Raw genomic sequence first — 16,700 nt, 5'->3', positions numbered from 1 at the left:
ACTAACGAGTTACATGATGTTACAGTACAAGTTCTCATATGTCCTGAGTCTTAATTGACCTTGGAAGGCTAGGGCCAAAATATTGGCTTTCTGAATATATTATTTCTTAGGGTATATGATAGAATGTTATATTTCACATGGCTACAAAAAATTTAACACTAAGCCTAAGAGGAAAATAACTCAGTGATTGGGTGATTAACTTTTGTATAAGATCCGCATGTCTAGTTTAAAAGTCTTGATGGATTAGAATGTTACACTTATTGAAGATCAGGAAAAAGGATAAAGAAAACAAAGATTAAATTGTGCTCAATAAGTTGAAGATTTAAGATTAAAGACTCATAGAATTGAACAACAACAGAAAACTACATAGCATAAATCAGAGTTAATATTAAATTTTAACGCAATTGTCAGAAAATTTTCTCTAATTTTGAATGCATTATTAAGAAAATACACATTTCCAGCATAAACCTCAGTAACAGTTTTTTTTAATACCCAAAAGAGTAGACAAGGCTTGTAGCTACACAACTGTTTCTACTAAGGTAGAAAAGGCATGAGATTGAAAGACTTATAGATTGTTTATCCATCCTTGCTTGCCCAATAGTAGAAAAAAGGCAGAATTTCTTTCTCCCAAGCTAACTTTTGTTCTGCTTTTCACCTTAGAGTCACATGGCACACAAAATGTATGTTGAGGAAATAAATGTATTGAATCCTACAAACTACAAAGAAAGACGAAACATATGTTTCAACGTACTATATTTAAAACAAAGTAGGCTTTAGGCCCATCTTTCCCACTTACTTGTGAGGTGACCTTGAGAATTTAAGACTTATTTTCTTCAGTTACAAAATGGTGGTAACATATTTAAGGGTAATTGCAAAGATTAAATAATAGCTACTTGCCAAATAGATTCCCCTATTAATTGATATTAGTGTTATCCTTTTAAGCTCACTGATAAGAGGGTAATTAAGGCCACTAATTACATTTAAAAGGAAAGAAAATACTGAAAGTGAACATCATCTAGTTAATCTTCTGACTTCTCTTTTTTTATTCATAAGTCTTGGATTTGGTTGCTGATATCATTAAAATGCATTTTACTTATGAATATCATTTACTAAAAGCATTGCAAGTCCCCTTATTGTCTTTTGAGTTTACTATTTGTCATGCCTCTTAGGCAAAATCCTATTTTTTTTGGACCTGAAGAGTTTAGGCCAATTACATAGTTAAAAAGACCACAATTAGTAGGAATCAGTACTCTTGCACAATAGTGAAAACTGATCCCTTGGGGCCAGGCCATCAAAGCTGATGAAAGTTCTGCCTAGTACTTTGATACACTTGTTCTTAGAACCCACACACCATGACATAAAAAGCCAAGCAAACATAAAAAGAGGCCACTTGAATGCATTCTAGCCCTAGTCTCAGCCACTGCCCAGCCCATAGCTGGCATCAAGTACCAGACATACAAGTGTGTGAGCCGCCAGTGATTTGAGTTTCCAGGCTTTGATGTGCTCTTGCTGATAGCAACCAAACTGAAATGAACAGTCTCTTGCAAGCCCTGACCAAATTGCAGACTGGTGGGAAAAACAGATGTCATTGCTTTAAGCAACTCACTACGTTTTAGTGTGGTTTATCACATGGAAAACTTGAATAGCCTCCACATTTCTACCAAACCAAAATGCTTTCCTTCCTTCCCTGGTGTTCACTGACTACGTTTTTAGTAGTCATTTCTGATCTTTGTTGCCCTGTTATGCACTACTGTATCCAAGCTGAATAATTGTTAGTCTCCTTTTAGCCTCTTCACATAGATCCTTGTAATATTTTATTCCATTTCTGTTCATCTAAATCATACACATTCTTCAAGATCTGTAATTAAGATCATAGAATGTACATCTGTTGTTCATGCTTTTTCCTTGCTCTGTTTTCAGCAGCCTGATTTTCCTTCGGAGAAACCATCTCTTCTTTAAAACAATTTTTAAAAAATATTTTATTTATTTGGTACAGGGTCTTACTACTCAGCTTGGATGCATAGTGATCCTCCTGTCTCAGCCTCCCCAATGCTGGGATTATAGGTGTGTGCCCCACAGCCAGTTTTGGTGCCCATCCCAGCCAGCCTGGAGTTCTAGGGCTGGTATAGCATGTGGTACTGATGATTGAACCTGGGTTCTTATGTTTGCCAAGCTGGTGTTTATACTGCCAAGCTATCTCCCCAGATCCCTCTATTCTTTTTTTTTTTTTTTTTTCGGAACTAGGGATTGAACTCAGATCCTTGCATTTGCCAGTCAAGCACTTATCCTACTGAGCCATCTCCCCGGCCCGATCCCTCTATTCTTTATATCTTATACAGATAGTTCGGATAGAGTCAACCTTGCAGTTTAAGGTAGGCAAACAGTTCATACTCAGCTGATTGGCATAATCTGTCTAGTCAGTAGGATTAACTAAAGTCCAATGAGATTTTTACCAGAAGAAAAATCTTCCAGTAGTACCTGCTAAATCATGAAGTTGTGTATCAAGGGCTGAGTGTACAACAAAGAATCAGCACCTGCCTTAAATTAAACCAAATGCTGGTACAGTAGAATCAAATATCACAATTCTCATAGCATCTGGGGCATCTAGATTCAGTCATGCTTTGAGATCAGTTATCCCTCCATCCACAGTTTCTTAGTTTTGCCAACCAAATAATTCTTATTTTGGAGTTAGGTTTCTATCACTTGATGATCAAGAGATTTCTGGTTTATGTAGATCACAGCTTCCAAGTGAGTACAGTAATCCTGAGTGCTTATTTCAAGTGTGATTCCATGCTTGGAGTAAGGGTGTGAGCACTGCTTAAGACAAGGCCCATGAGTGCTCAGCCTTACCTATGACACCTCCATCCCTTCATGGTATTCCCCATGATGTCACTTAGTTATAGCATTTTCTAGGGCCTGGGAGATGGCTCAGTAGAATAAAGTTTTGCTTGGCAAGCACAAGGGCCTGAGTTCAATCCCTTATTCCACTAATATATATATATATATCACAAAGGATATTCAGTTTATATGACTATATCAATGTATGAATGTACCGGACATATGATAAATATTCAGTAGATGATATTATTTTCTTTCCCCTTCCTATGTAATCTAGCATGGATCTTGCTCATGTATATTAGTCAATATTGCTAAGGAATACTAGATAATAATTACAGAGCAATTGCAACATGTAACTAGACATGAGTACTATCTCAATTTTCATAAAACAATTGTATCGTATGATTCTTCTTATACAGGTGAGAAAAAAAGCCAAATGATGATATACACTTAAAATTCTGTGCATAGCTTCACAACTATAAGTTGAAGAATAAAGACTATCTCAGATAATTCTCACTGCAAACAGTTAGCTCACAATCACAGTACTACAACACACTGCACGGGATTTCCTGCTTGAGAAACACTCTAAATACCTGTTCTGAATTAAGGTAAATACACCTGGTCAGTAATTCTTAAATGCATGAGAAATCAGCCCTGGGATTAGTGCAGAAGTGTTGCTCAGGCTGTGGAAGCTACTTAGCAGCACTTGTGGAGGTGGATATGGTAAACAAATTTGGAAGGCATTGCAACGAGCCAAATAGCAGCAGCAAATTGTTTGAGTTTGTTTTTCTCACATCAGCCACAGATGTGAAGAAAATGACAAGAATAGAAATTGCAAGATCCTTTGCTAAAGAGTGTTGCAAATTTGGTGGCTGTCATCCAGGAAAATGTACTGTCCCCGATTGTCACAAGTGCATAGCAGAACAAAGACTCTCAGGCTGCGGAGAAAGATGATAGGACTGGAAATAAAAAGCATGAGGAAATGGAAAGTAAGAATCTAAGCAGGGGCAAATGGAGATGAGGGAGTCTTAAAAATTTCAGGAAGGCTGTGCAGAGCTCGAATGAGTAAACAGGGAAGTGTGCTACTGGCAGACCTGCAAGGTCAGTTACCACTCTCATAAGTTCAGAACTGAAGAGGCTTGCTATTAAAATTCCGATGGTTTCCTGGGAGAAGGAAATGTATTCGTAGGCAATGGAAGAGTATAGCCATCTAATCTAATTTTTGTTATAGCTCAATGAAAAATTAAATATTTATTATAAATTAGCAATACTCATGAAAGGGGCAGATTATTTTCATCTTAATTTTCTGATGGATCCTATGTAGCGTCTCCTAGGGGGAGGTGCTTTCCAACTTATCTGGGAAACACTGGGGCATTCTGATGCACTTTGAGCTGCAGAGACTGGGGAAAGAACCAAAGAAGGGCAACCTGTGTTGTCTGTCATGGGTATTTCAGAACCTCGCTCTTCACATTTAAATTCTAAGTGAGAAAACTGTCTTTTCTGATGGTCTTTTGCAGGACTAAGTGGACCGGCAGGTGTGCAGTCTCCATCCAGCACTGGTGTGCTTCTTGCTGACTGAAGACACCCAGGAGGGCACATTCTTCTAACTCACTGCCAGCATTCAGTGCCTGGCACAGGTGAAGAAACACGCATCAAATTCAATGGCCCCGTTTGTTGTGCATCTGGGAAGATGCACAAATAGATTTTCTCTCCATTGTGTTTATAATTTGTGCAAAGCAAATACTTTTCTAAGATTACTAATATGCCCCAAAGTAACTTAAAAGACCCTGAAGATGAGTTCTACAGCCATCATATTTAATGACAGAAGCAGAAGAGGTGGTGGGTTCCACTTTCTCTCCAGGATGGCAGCTCTTTCCAATGAATATACTCTGTCTACAGAACACATCTTGGTTGAAAGGCACACACATAGTGAGAATTTACCTCCTGTTTTCTAAGTGTGCCAGATGATGAGAAAAAAACAAATCTGTTGAACATCATTCTAATTTGCATCAGTTCCCAGAGAAGAGAATAGTGAAACAGTTGATACTTGCTAGGTTTTGCTTGAAACCATTATAATATCATTGATTGTAGTTTAGTTCCAGATTAAAAACACCTCTTCCAAAAAGCCATTCTCAATATGCATGGTATATGAATGTATTACAAAGCTATAAATAAGAGATATCAGATGCATTAATAGAAAGATTTTTGAGGGCAATGGCAGAACCCATGAGGGCCGGCTTCAGGGAAGAGTAACAGAAGAGGAGGTGTTCCAGGGAGCAAGAGCTAGGAGACCGTGACACGCAAGGAGGTACCCAGGGCAGATGAGTCAATGGATTCACCTAATTCTTTCAAAAGTCCTGCTATGAAACTATTCTTACTTCATAGATCATGCAATACTTTAGCTTTATGAGAGTAAGCTACTTCCCAAAATTTGTACTTTTTCTATCACCAGCATTTTAAAATTTTTGTTTTGTTTTGGGGCCATTCATTCCATTTATAAGGTTAAATGCTTGTCAATCTTGTAAGGGTTATTTTAACTGTAGTTTCATTTTTTGCATAAATCATTTTACAAATTCTAAGGTTTTTTGTTAGAGAGTATATAATACTAGTGTCATATTATGTTTATTTAAATAGAATTTTATTAATCTTTAATTATATTTATGATATATGATCATTATGTTTTGTCCATTTAAACAATATCACACTACTTAATTTATTGCAAAATTGTAAGAAAAGCCATAATTTGGCCATGAATAAATTTATGAATCTTAGATTAGCTTTGATTTTGAGATTGAACCAATAATAAAATATAGATTTAGTTTAACTCTGTATTATGACATCACAGAGTTTAAAAACACTCCTTTCATATAATGTTTGGGAGTTTTTGATTCATCATTTAAAAATAAATTGATTTGTTTGACCATTTTCATATTATTTCTAAAGTATAGTCTAACTAGAAGGTATTAGGCTGCTTATTGCAATCATTTCCCCACAAAAATGACATTCCAGATGTCAATGATCTTGATTCCCAACAAATAAAAAGCTAACTCAGTTATAATCGTCACTTTCTTTGTTAAGCATATTCTCGGTCAGCAGTGGCTTCTCACTGGTCACTGTTATGAGGGTAGCCATGCGATATCTGACTTTATGGGGAGCGCTTACAGCACACATCTTAGTCTGCTTAGGCAGCTGCAGAAGTATAACTGTCTTACATGTTTTATATGTTCTCTGGCCTGTCAGTCTGATTTTCAATCTGTATATATGATAATTAACTTTATAAGGTCTATAAGATAAATAAGATGATTCTGATGCTGGAAAAATAAAAAGGGTAGAGAGGAGGAAGAAAACTGTAATGTGTTATATACATGTACTGATTTTCTATAGCAAACATAATCACTACAAACATGAACCAATAAAAGTCAAAACAGAAAAGAAAATGAACTACCACATATTGGGTAGTTTAAACAACTGGAATTCATTTTTCATAGCTGTGGAGGCCTGAAGTTCAGATAAGGGAACTGACCAATTTCATTTTTCTGGGGAGGGGTCTCTTCCTGACTTGTAGACAATGACTTCTGCGGCATGTCCTCCCATGATGGGTAGAGAACAAGCTCTGATATTTCTTGCTCTTCTTATAAGGACACGGATTCCATGATAAGAGCGAGATCATAGGATAATGTCATTTAAGTGTGAGCAGTGTGTAATGTACCACCCTCCTATACCATCACAACAGTGGTTGTGACTTCAAGTTGTAAATTTGTGAGGGGGAGCACAAACATTCAATCCATAACAGCCTGGATTTGCAAGAGGGACCCTATTTCATTTCCTGGGGCCTGCACTGGGACTCCTAATAGGTTGATGGATCCATGGAATGGGCTTTTTCTTGAAGACCACACGCCTTTTTACAGGCAACACCAAGGGTGAGCAGTTTGCAGTCAGAAAGGCTGGGACCTGAACTTAAAAGCCTACAGACATCATACCAGAGGGCATGAAGGATGGAGCAAGAACCCACTCCCTGCTCCCTCTGTGTCCCTGTGTGAGGACTCAACAGGCAAACTTCACTTTCTAGATGCCCAAGAAACTGTCACTGTGAAGGGGAGAGGAAGGAACATACTTGAACAATTGGGTAGGTTGATTTGTAACATGTAAATATTTGTCATTTAAATGTAGTTTTGTTCTGTTTTGCATAAATATTAGGAGTGAGCCTGGCAATCATTAATGCCCTTTCTGAGTGTTTTAACATGTTACTTTTATATATGCTGTCCCTGTCTTCTTTGATAATAGCATTATAATTAAGCAATCATTGACTGTGGTGACTATAAACTGAGTAGCGGGCAAGCCATGCTAATAGCTCTCAGTGTTGAGATAAGCAGCAAACAAATGGAGTCTTAAGTTTAATTTTCAGATACAGATGGCCAAGTAGCATAAGAAAATCCTTTTAACATCCATCTGTTTTGTGTCTGTTCCCCAGAACGAAAACCACACAATGACTGAAAATCTCTACAGTTCAATAATGGGCATGAGGGTCCATTTGATATGCACTACAGGTCTCCAAAATTGCTTCATTTTGAAAGAAAAAATATGTATATATACGTAATCATAATTAGATTCATCAATTATAAGAGATTTTCTTTCATCTCTCATTCCTACTCCTATTCCCAGCTGTCCCTCTGTTATACTTGTCATGTCTGAGATTTATGCTCTTATAAAGTATGTAGTGCTGTTTTTGGTGTATAATTTTAAAAATGCATACATATCTCTTTTTCTCACCTTTTCCACTTAATATTGTTTGTAAAATGTTTTCAAGTTGCTTTTTTGGTTGATTTTTTGCTCTTCAATTCTGTGTGGGGTTTATAGGACACACATCATCTTCTCCTTATGGTGCTCCTAATGATGAGCATCCAGGTAGTTCTTACCTCTACCTCATCACATGCAGAGTATAATCATAGCAGGTGGGACCCTTCCTAACCTAAATGATTGGAAGGAATTCTCTGCAATATTTACTCAGGTATGGTATTAGGGTAGTAGGGTTTATTTTACTAAATGTTCTTGGATTGTTCCTCAGAACCTGTACACCTATTTCGACTTTCTTAAGCAGCAGATTATGTGCATTCTCACCCCTCCATGTCTTCATTAACACTTGATATTTTCTACTTTTCAAAATTTTCCATTCTGAGGCATGCATGTGGCATCCTGTTACTGTTTATGTTTAATAACACCTCTGTTATTTTAACTTGTATTTTTCCATGCTGTCATTGTGGAAGTCTTAAGTAGAATTATTAAGGGATATTAGCAAAATTAGACTTTCCATTTTTGGCCTCATGTTTTTCGCTTATTGAATTTGAGTCTGCTTGGTTTTGTATGTTTTTATCTTTAATGGTGGATGTAAATTCATTTATTCATTCAAATTATTTTGCTTGTATGTCTGAGATATGTGTCAAGTATATAAAAATAACTTGTTATTCTCATAAGGTAGGAAGTGTTGGAATGTGTGCTTCACTTACAAAAAAAGGTATTGGTTTTAAATATTCTGTTCTTGTTAGTATTCTCCTTCCTTCACCATTTGCTTTTCCTTTATTCCTTTCCTCCTGTCTCTATCATCCTCTCCTTTTTCTTCTTCAGTCTTTCCCCTTTCCTTCCTTCTTTTTATGTGTAACTTAACATTACTTTAAGAACTATCTTAGTTTAAATACAATCCACCCAAATTAATTTTTTTACTTCTGATTTTAGGTATGTTGAACTTCCAATAGAGGATTCTGCAGCTTTTTTCTTTAGATGAAAGTAGAATAATTGAGAAGAAGCAGAGACTAATGGTGAAACAATTTTGGGATGATTTTCTTTCTAAAGTGAGTATTTCTACAGCATTCAGAGAAGTACTATTTAAGATGTGGTCACTTCATTTCAGTAGGCAGACAATGTCATGATGTCAAAGTGAGAACAGAACAATTGCTATTCTAATGAGCCTATCTACCTGTACAGTGGTGTCTCTATGTTACTGGAAGTTAGGGTGCTCTTTTATAGTCCTCAGGAGAAGGCTTTATCTTGATACTTACTTGTGTTTATTTATGACCACCTCTGGTATTTTTAGGTCCATGCGGTAACCTTTGATTTGACTTTCTTTTGTGTTACCCACCTTTTCTACTCCTGCTTAGCCAGCTAAACTTCAAGACATCTAGGAAGAGATTGTGAGGTAGGGTAGAGAAAAGGCATTTTACAATTCTGTTAGGTAGCCACTAGTTCATGAGTGGACATGAATGAAATCTGTTTCCTGCATGCCAACAGAGCTCCTCACCTTCTTGAGAATAAGGTTCAGTAAACTGAATGTATTGTCTCCATCTCTTACTGCTTAAAACTGTCTTTTTGCAATTGATCCAAGTAATAATTTAGCTTGTGCTTTCTCTTCTGTGAATTCTAAGGGCTCCAGCTAGTAGAACTTAATTTTAGAAGAGAGATGGAATAATGTTTCTCATAAAATCAAAATCAAACTGTCACGCTATCACTGACTAGAGGGATTTATGTGCTGCAATTTGGAATCTGTTTATGGTCAGCAGGTTTCCCCCACTGACTCTTGTGATAGGTGATCTGCTATTATTTTATTGCAATATGTTTGTGCTCAATTTATAAACACATCTACTTTTTTGACAAGTGTGACCATACCCAAGAGGTTAGTAAATTCTAGACATGGAGAAGCAGTTCTATCAACAGATTAGAAACTTAAACACTTACAGAGTGTATCTTGATGATTTCTTTCTGCTTTAACAGTTTTAGAAAAATCATTTGAATTAATATTTCGTTGTTCCTTACTAGTTTGAGGAATATAGATTATAACAAAAATCTATTTGGTGCAGGAATGCATCTACTTGTGTCTTCCTTGCCAACTGCATGCAATCTTGCCATCACCAGCTGGGAGCAAATAGCATCTTCAGTAAGTACCTGGTCTTCATTGACTTGCTTATGAATAAGGAATTCTGGAAAATAAACATTCAAAGAAGAAAAATGATAGTTAAGGTAGGCTCAGTGTGAATCCATTTTTAAGTTGTCTGTTCACTTTCATGGCTACTATAAAAATGACTTGTCTTTGATAGGTCATGAAGGGACCATTGGCCCCTCACTAGGGCTACCCTGTTGCCTAAAGAGCAAAGATGTCAAGGTGATGGTCAGGCTTCCTTTCCTGGTGATTTCTCTTCCGAGCTTTTATCAGCTACTTGATATTCAGAAGTTAAATTATTTTGGATTTATTAGTGAATCCTACTTCAGTATGATTGCATTTAAGGGATATTTCCTTCAGGGTAGCATTTTTGAGGACAAAAGGGAGAAATAGAGTACAAACACCTTGGGTATGGCTTGGGACAAAAAAAAAAAAATTGTCAACTTTGGCCTACATCTGGCTCTAGAACTAAACTAATGTGGCCTCACACTCCAACTTATTTCCTTTGTGTCTTGTCAAAATTTAATGTTGTAGCACTAGAAACAGAATTAACTTAGGCTTTAAAGTCCTAGATGTAGCCCTCCAGACCCAGCCAAGGCCCTGCATGTGAGTGAGATCTTCCTCCGTGCTCTCAGGAACTCCCCACCTCCAGAACCCTTCAGCACAAGCCCAGCACGTGAGTGAGAACTTCTGCCTTTCTCTTGGTACCCCTTCAGACCCAGCCCAGGCCCAGCACACTGGCCTGCTGTGAAACTTTCCAGTTGAAGTCCCTACAGAGAGGCTAAGGGCCAAAAGCACCCAGCTAATCCAGGAGCCGAACAGCTTGCCAGAGGGGCACAGTGGGTTCACTTCCCTGGGATACAGCTGGAAGAAGCTGAGCACAGCAGCCAGATCCATGCTAAACACATTGGGACAAGTTCAAACTTCATAGTTCCAGACCTGGTAAGCTAAGACACTGTACTAGAACCAGATCTAAGAGAGCATCCTCCCTCTTTCTCTCTTGACTGAGACAAAGGTAACTGGGGTGAACTAGTCTGCCTGGAAGACCCCAGATGCATCAAGGGGAGGTGATAAGACAAGACATAAAGGAACTAACTTAAATACAAATTCCCTATATAATATCCTTCTAGCTATACAGACATAATGCTTGCTCTTGCTGTCTAAAATATGAACTCACTAGTTACAAAAGTTTGTCAAGGGCTAAATATCACTACCCATTATTAGTGTTACTAATTGTAGTTTGTAAACACAAAACTATAACTGCCATAACCACATAATCTCTCTTTGGTAAGAATTTTGTTACGTGCTAAGGTTATAACTGCACCAAAGCTATACAACAAAGGTCAGAGGAAAGTGCTATACAAAATGTCAAAGAGAAGGAGAAAAATGAAATCTCAGGCCCCAAGCCCACCCAGAAAAAAAGCAGGAGGCACTAGCATAAAAGAAACTGGCAATCATACAGCTAAAATCTCTGAATTAATAGCATCTGAAGTAAAGAAACAACTGCAGACAGGTATAGAGGAAATCAGATCAGAAATAACCTCTGAAATGAAAACAAAAAAAAGAAATCTCTAAATAGTGTTTGAAGTAAAGAAACAACTATAGAAATGTATACAGGAAATGAGATCAGAAATAACCTCTGAAGTAAAAAAAAGAAATCTCTGAATTAACAGCATCTGAAGTAAAGAAACAACTGCAAAAGGGTATAGAGGAAATCCGATAAGAAAAAAAATCTGAAATAAAAAAAAAGAAATCTCTGAATTAATAGTGTATGAAGTAAAGAAACAACTTCAGAAAGGATAAAGGAAATCAGAACAGAAATAATCTCTGAAGTAAAAAAAGAAAGAATGAAAGAATTAATATAATGAAAGAATTAATAACTGCTAATAAAGAAGACACTGACAAAAATAGCAGAGAATAGAAAACTGGTGGAAGCCTTGAATGAGCAATATAGAAAAGAAATAGATTGCATGAAACAAAGTCAAAGAGATATTGAGGAAATTAAAATCTCAATCACAAGCTTACAAAACTGTTTGAATGAAAGTGAAGATAGAGTTTCAGATCTTGAAGATACTGTCACAGCTAATGAAAAGGTAAGAAAAGATCTCTTAAAAACAACTAAATTTCAGGAAAAAAATAAATCATCACCTGCAAGATGATGGAAAGATAAACAACGTGAGACTAATAGGTATTAATGAGAAAGGAGTTAATACAAATGATATAAAAACAATATAGGCAGAAGTAATAGCAGAAAGCTTCCCAAATATGGGGAAACAATCTGACATTCAGTTAATTGAAGCATACAGAACTCCAAATAACATCAACCAAATTAAAAATACACCAAGACATATAATAGTCAATACCCCAGAAATCCAGCACAAGAACAATATATTAAAAGGTGCTAGAGAAGAGAAACTGATCATCTTTAAAGGAAAACCCATCAGAATAATGGCAGACTTCTCTTCACAAACCATGAGGTCAAGAATAAAATGGAGCAGAGAACTTCAAGTCCTCTATGAAAACAAATTCCAGTCCAGACTACTATACAGTACAAAACTCTCTGAATTTTTTTGGAGAACTAAAATACTTCCACGATAAAGAACAACTAAAGAATTTCATGAAGACAAGCCCAATTCTACACAGATTAGTAAAAGGTATTCTACAGAGAGATCAAAATGAACACAACTCCACGAATGAGAATGGAAAGAACCCAGCAAATAGGGCAAACAAATAAACACAGGATAAAACGGTATAACAACAGCAGGTAAACAAAATGTCAATCATAAGTCAATACATCTCAATTATAACCATCAGTGTATATGGACTCAATTCACCAATTAAAAGAAATAGAGAGTCCTAGCCCAGGTCCAGTGAGTGTGCGGGAGAGCTTCCAGCTACTCTGCACTGGTGGGACCAGCTGGTCCCAGCACAGGCGCAGCATGGGTGAGACCATCTTCCACCCACTTGGGCCCCCCAACACTCCACAGCACCCTCCCACACTGCCCACAGCGTAAGAATTTCTGCAGTGTTCAAGGGCTCCCCAGATCCAGTCCTAACCCAGGCCTGGTGAGTGTGTGGGAGAGCTGCAGGGTATCCTGTGCCAGGGGACCTGCCAGTCTCAGCCCAGACACAACATGGGTGAGACCCTCTTTCACCCACTTGGGACACCCACCAACATTCCTCAACACAACCCCACATTGCCCTCCAAGTGAGAATTTCAGCTGCATTCTAGGGATCCCCAGATCCAGTCCTAGCCTAGACCCGGTGAGTCTGTGGGACAGTTTCAGGCTACCCTGCACCTGCAGGACAAACCGGTTCCAGCCCAGGCACAGTGTGGGTGAGATCCACTTTCACTCCCTTGTGATGCCACCCTCAACTTCGTAGTACCCATCCACATTGCCCACTGAATATGAATTTCTGTCGTGTTCTGGGAACCCCCACATCAACTACTAGCCCAGGCCCAGTGAGTATGTGGGAGAGCGACCACTCCCCCCTACTCCACTTTGACCCCTCCAGACTCAGCTCAGGCCTGGCATACAGGCCTGGCGTGAAACCCTGTAGCTACAATCCCTGCAGAGAGTGTAGGAGACAGAACCACCCAGCTAGTCCAGGAGCAGAACATCTTGCCAGAAGGGCACAACAGGTTCAGTCCTGAAAGGAGCTGAGCATAGTAGCCAGATACAAACCAGGCACAACTGGATAAATCCAAAATTTGGAGATCTGCACCTGAACTTCAGTAGTGCTAAGGTTATAACTGCAACAAAGATCTACAACAAATGTCAGAAGACAGTGCTACACAAAATGCCAACGAGAAGGAGCAAAATGCAATCTCAGGACACAAACCCTCCATAACAAGTGCAGAGGACAGTAACACAGAACAAAGTGGGAATCAGACAGCTAAAATCAATGAGTCAATGGCTTCTAAAATAAAGAAGCAGCTGCAGAAAGGTATAGAGGAACTCAGATTGGAAATGAAAAAAGAAATCCCTGAATTAATAAGATCTGCAGTAAAGAATCAAATGCAGAAACATATGGAGGAAACCCAATGCCCACCCAAAATAAGTGCAGAGGACATTAGCTCAGCTCAAATGTATGAATTAATAGCGTCAATAGTAAATAAGCAACAGCAGAAAGTCATCGAGGAACTCAGAGCGGAATTCTTTTCTACTAGCTCAGTTCAAATGTATGAATTAATAGGGTCGATAGTAAATAATCAACAGCAGAAAGTTATAGAGGAAATCAGAGTGGAATTTTCTGAAATAAGAAAAGAATTCTTGGAACTCATAGCATCTGAAGTAAAGAATCAACTACAGAATCATAGGAAGGAAACTCTATCTGAAAAAAATACTGCAGTAAAAGAATTAACTGCTTCTAAAGAAGACCTTGATTTAAAAAATGGAGGAGTTCAGAAAAATGAAGGATTTCTTGAATGAGCACTACAGGAAAGAAACAGATCACATGAAGTAGAGTCAAAGAGATACAGAGGAATTTAAAATCTCAATCACAAGCTTGCAAAACCATTTAAGTGAAAGTGAAGACAGAGTTTCAGATCTTGAAGACACTGGTGCAGCTAGTGAAAAGGTAAGAAATTATCTCTTAAAGACAACTAGGATGCAGGAAAAATTTATCAAGGAATTAACAAAGCAAAATGATGGTTCTTTGAAAGATTAAATAAAATCAATAAACCCCTAGATAATCTCATCAAAAAGAGGAAAGAAAAAATTCAAATACAAGCAATAAGGAATGAAAGGGTGTAATTACCATAGACCAAGTGGAAATTCAGAAGATTATCAATAGCTACTTTCAGAATCTTTACTCTCACAGAATAGAAGACACTGAAGGAATGGACATAATCCTAGAAAGGTACAAATTATCACAATGAATCGACAAGGTATAACCACTCTCAATAGCCCAATAACAGCTAATGAAATATGAGATGTATCTAAAAACCTACCAACAAAGAAAAGTCCAGGTCTGGATGGATTCACAGCTGAATTCTACAAGAAATTTACAGAAGATGTAGTTCCTATGCTCCTCAGTGAAATTGAAAGGGAAGCAATCCTCTCAAAATCATTCATAGAGGCAAGTATTATACTGATACCAAAACCAGGGAAAGATGCAACTAAGAAAGAGAACTACAGGCCAGTCTCTCTCATGGACATTGATTCCAATATTCTCAATAAAATCTTAGCAAATAGAATACAGCAAATCATCAGGAAGATCATACACCATGACCAGGTAGGATTCATCCCAGGGATGCAAGGATGGTTCAATATTAGAAAATCTATCAATGTGATACACTATATCAATAGAGCGAAAACTAAAAACCACATGATAATCTCTATTGATGCAGAAAAGGCATTTGACAAAGTCCAACACTCATTCATGTTCAAAGTCCTACATGAAATTGGAATAGATGGCCTCTACTTCAATCTGATAAAAGCCATTCATGAAAACTCAACAGCTAACATAATCCTAAATGGGGAAAAACTGAAATCCTTTACTCTTAGATCTGGTACAAGACAAGGATGTCCTCTATCACCTCTCCTATGGAATATAGTTCTCAAATCATTAGCTGGAGCTATTAGAAAAGGGAAAGAAAAGGAATAAGAATATGTAAAGAAGAAGTTAAACTATCATTATTTGCATATGACTTGATACTTTACTTGGAAGACCCAAAAAACTCCACCAAGAAGCTACTAGAATTAACACAGAAATTCAGTAGCATAGCGGGCTATAAAGTCAATACCCAAAAGTCAATAGCATTCCTCTAAATGAGTAACAAAAACACTGAGAGGGAAAATATACAAACAATTCCTTTTACAATAGCACTGAGCAAAATGAAATACCTTGGAATTAATCAAACTAAAGAAGTCAAAAACCCTTTAAAAGAAAATTATAGTACTCTTAAAAAAGAGATCATAGAGGATTTCAGAAAATGGAAAGATGTTCCATGTTCCTCGATAGGAAGAACAAACATTGTGAAGATGGTCATACTCCCATAATTTCTATACAGATTTAATGCAATCCCTATCAAACTACCACCAGCATTCCTCACAGAGCTAGAGAAATCATTGCTAAAATTTATTTGGAACCAGAAAAGACCTAGAATAGTAAAGATAATCGTGGGCAATAGAGACAAGGCAGGAGGCATGTCAATTCCTGACTTGAAATTATACTACAAGGCTACTGTGTTAAAATCACCATGGTACTGGCAATAAAATAGTCCTAGGATCAATGGAATAGATTAGATGATGCTGAAGCCCCTACGAACACACTCCGCCAACTTATCTTTGATAAAGGGGCAAAATATACTCACTGGAAGAAAAATAGCCTCTTTAACAAATGGTGGTGGAAAAACAAGCTTTCTACATGCCAAAAACTAAAACTTCACCCAGGTCTATCAATATGCACTAAGCTAAAGTCAAAACAGATTAAAGATGTAAACATTAAAGCAGAGACACTAAATCTCCTGGAAGAGAAAGTAGGCGAAACACTTGAAGACATAGGGGTAGGCAAAGACTTCATGAACAGAAATCAAATCGCATGGGAAACAGTTGAAAGAATTGACAACTGGGACCTGCTCTTCTTGAGAAGGTTTTTCACGTCAAGAGAAATTATCAACAAAGTGAAAAGACAACTCGCATAATTGGAACAACTCACGAGAAATAAGTACTCAGACAAAGGTCTGCTCTCTAGAAATTATAAAGAAATAAAAGAACACTAGGGCCCCAAAATTCAAAAACCCCGTCCAGAAATGGCATCTAAGATGAACAAACACTTCTCAGAGGATGAAATTAAAGAAGTGAATAAATATATGAAAAAATGCTCCACATCACTAGTGATCCACGAAATGCAAATTAAAACAACATTGAGATATCATCTCACCCCAGAAAGAATGGCTATCATAAAGAAATCAACCAACAACAAATGT

Source organism: Octodon degus, unplaced genomic scaffold, assembly GCF_000260255.1.
Source record: "Octodon degus isolate 3935 unplaced genomic scaffold, OctDeg1.0 scaffold00040, whole genome shotgun sequence".
Taxonomy (NCBI): Eukaryota; Metazoa; Chordata; class Mammalia; order Rodentia; family Octodontidae; genus Octodon; species Octodon degus.
Note: the sequence above shows the minus strand (reverse complement) of the source record.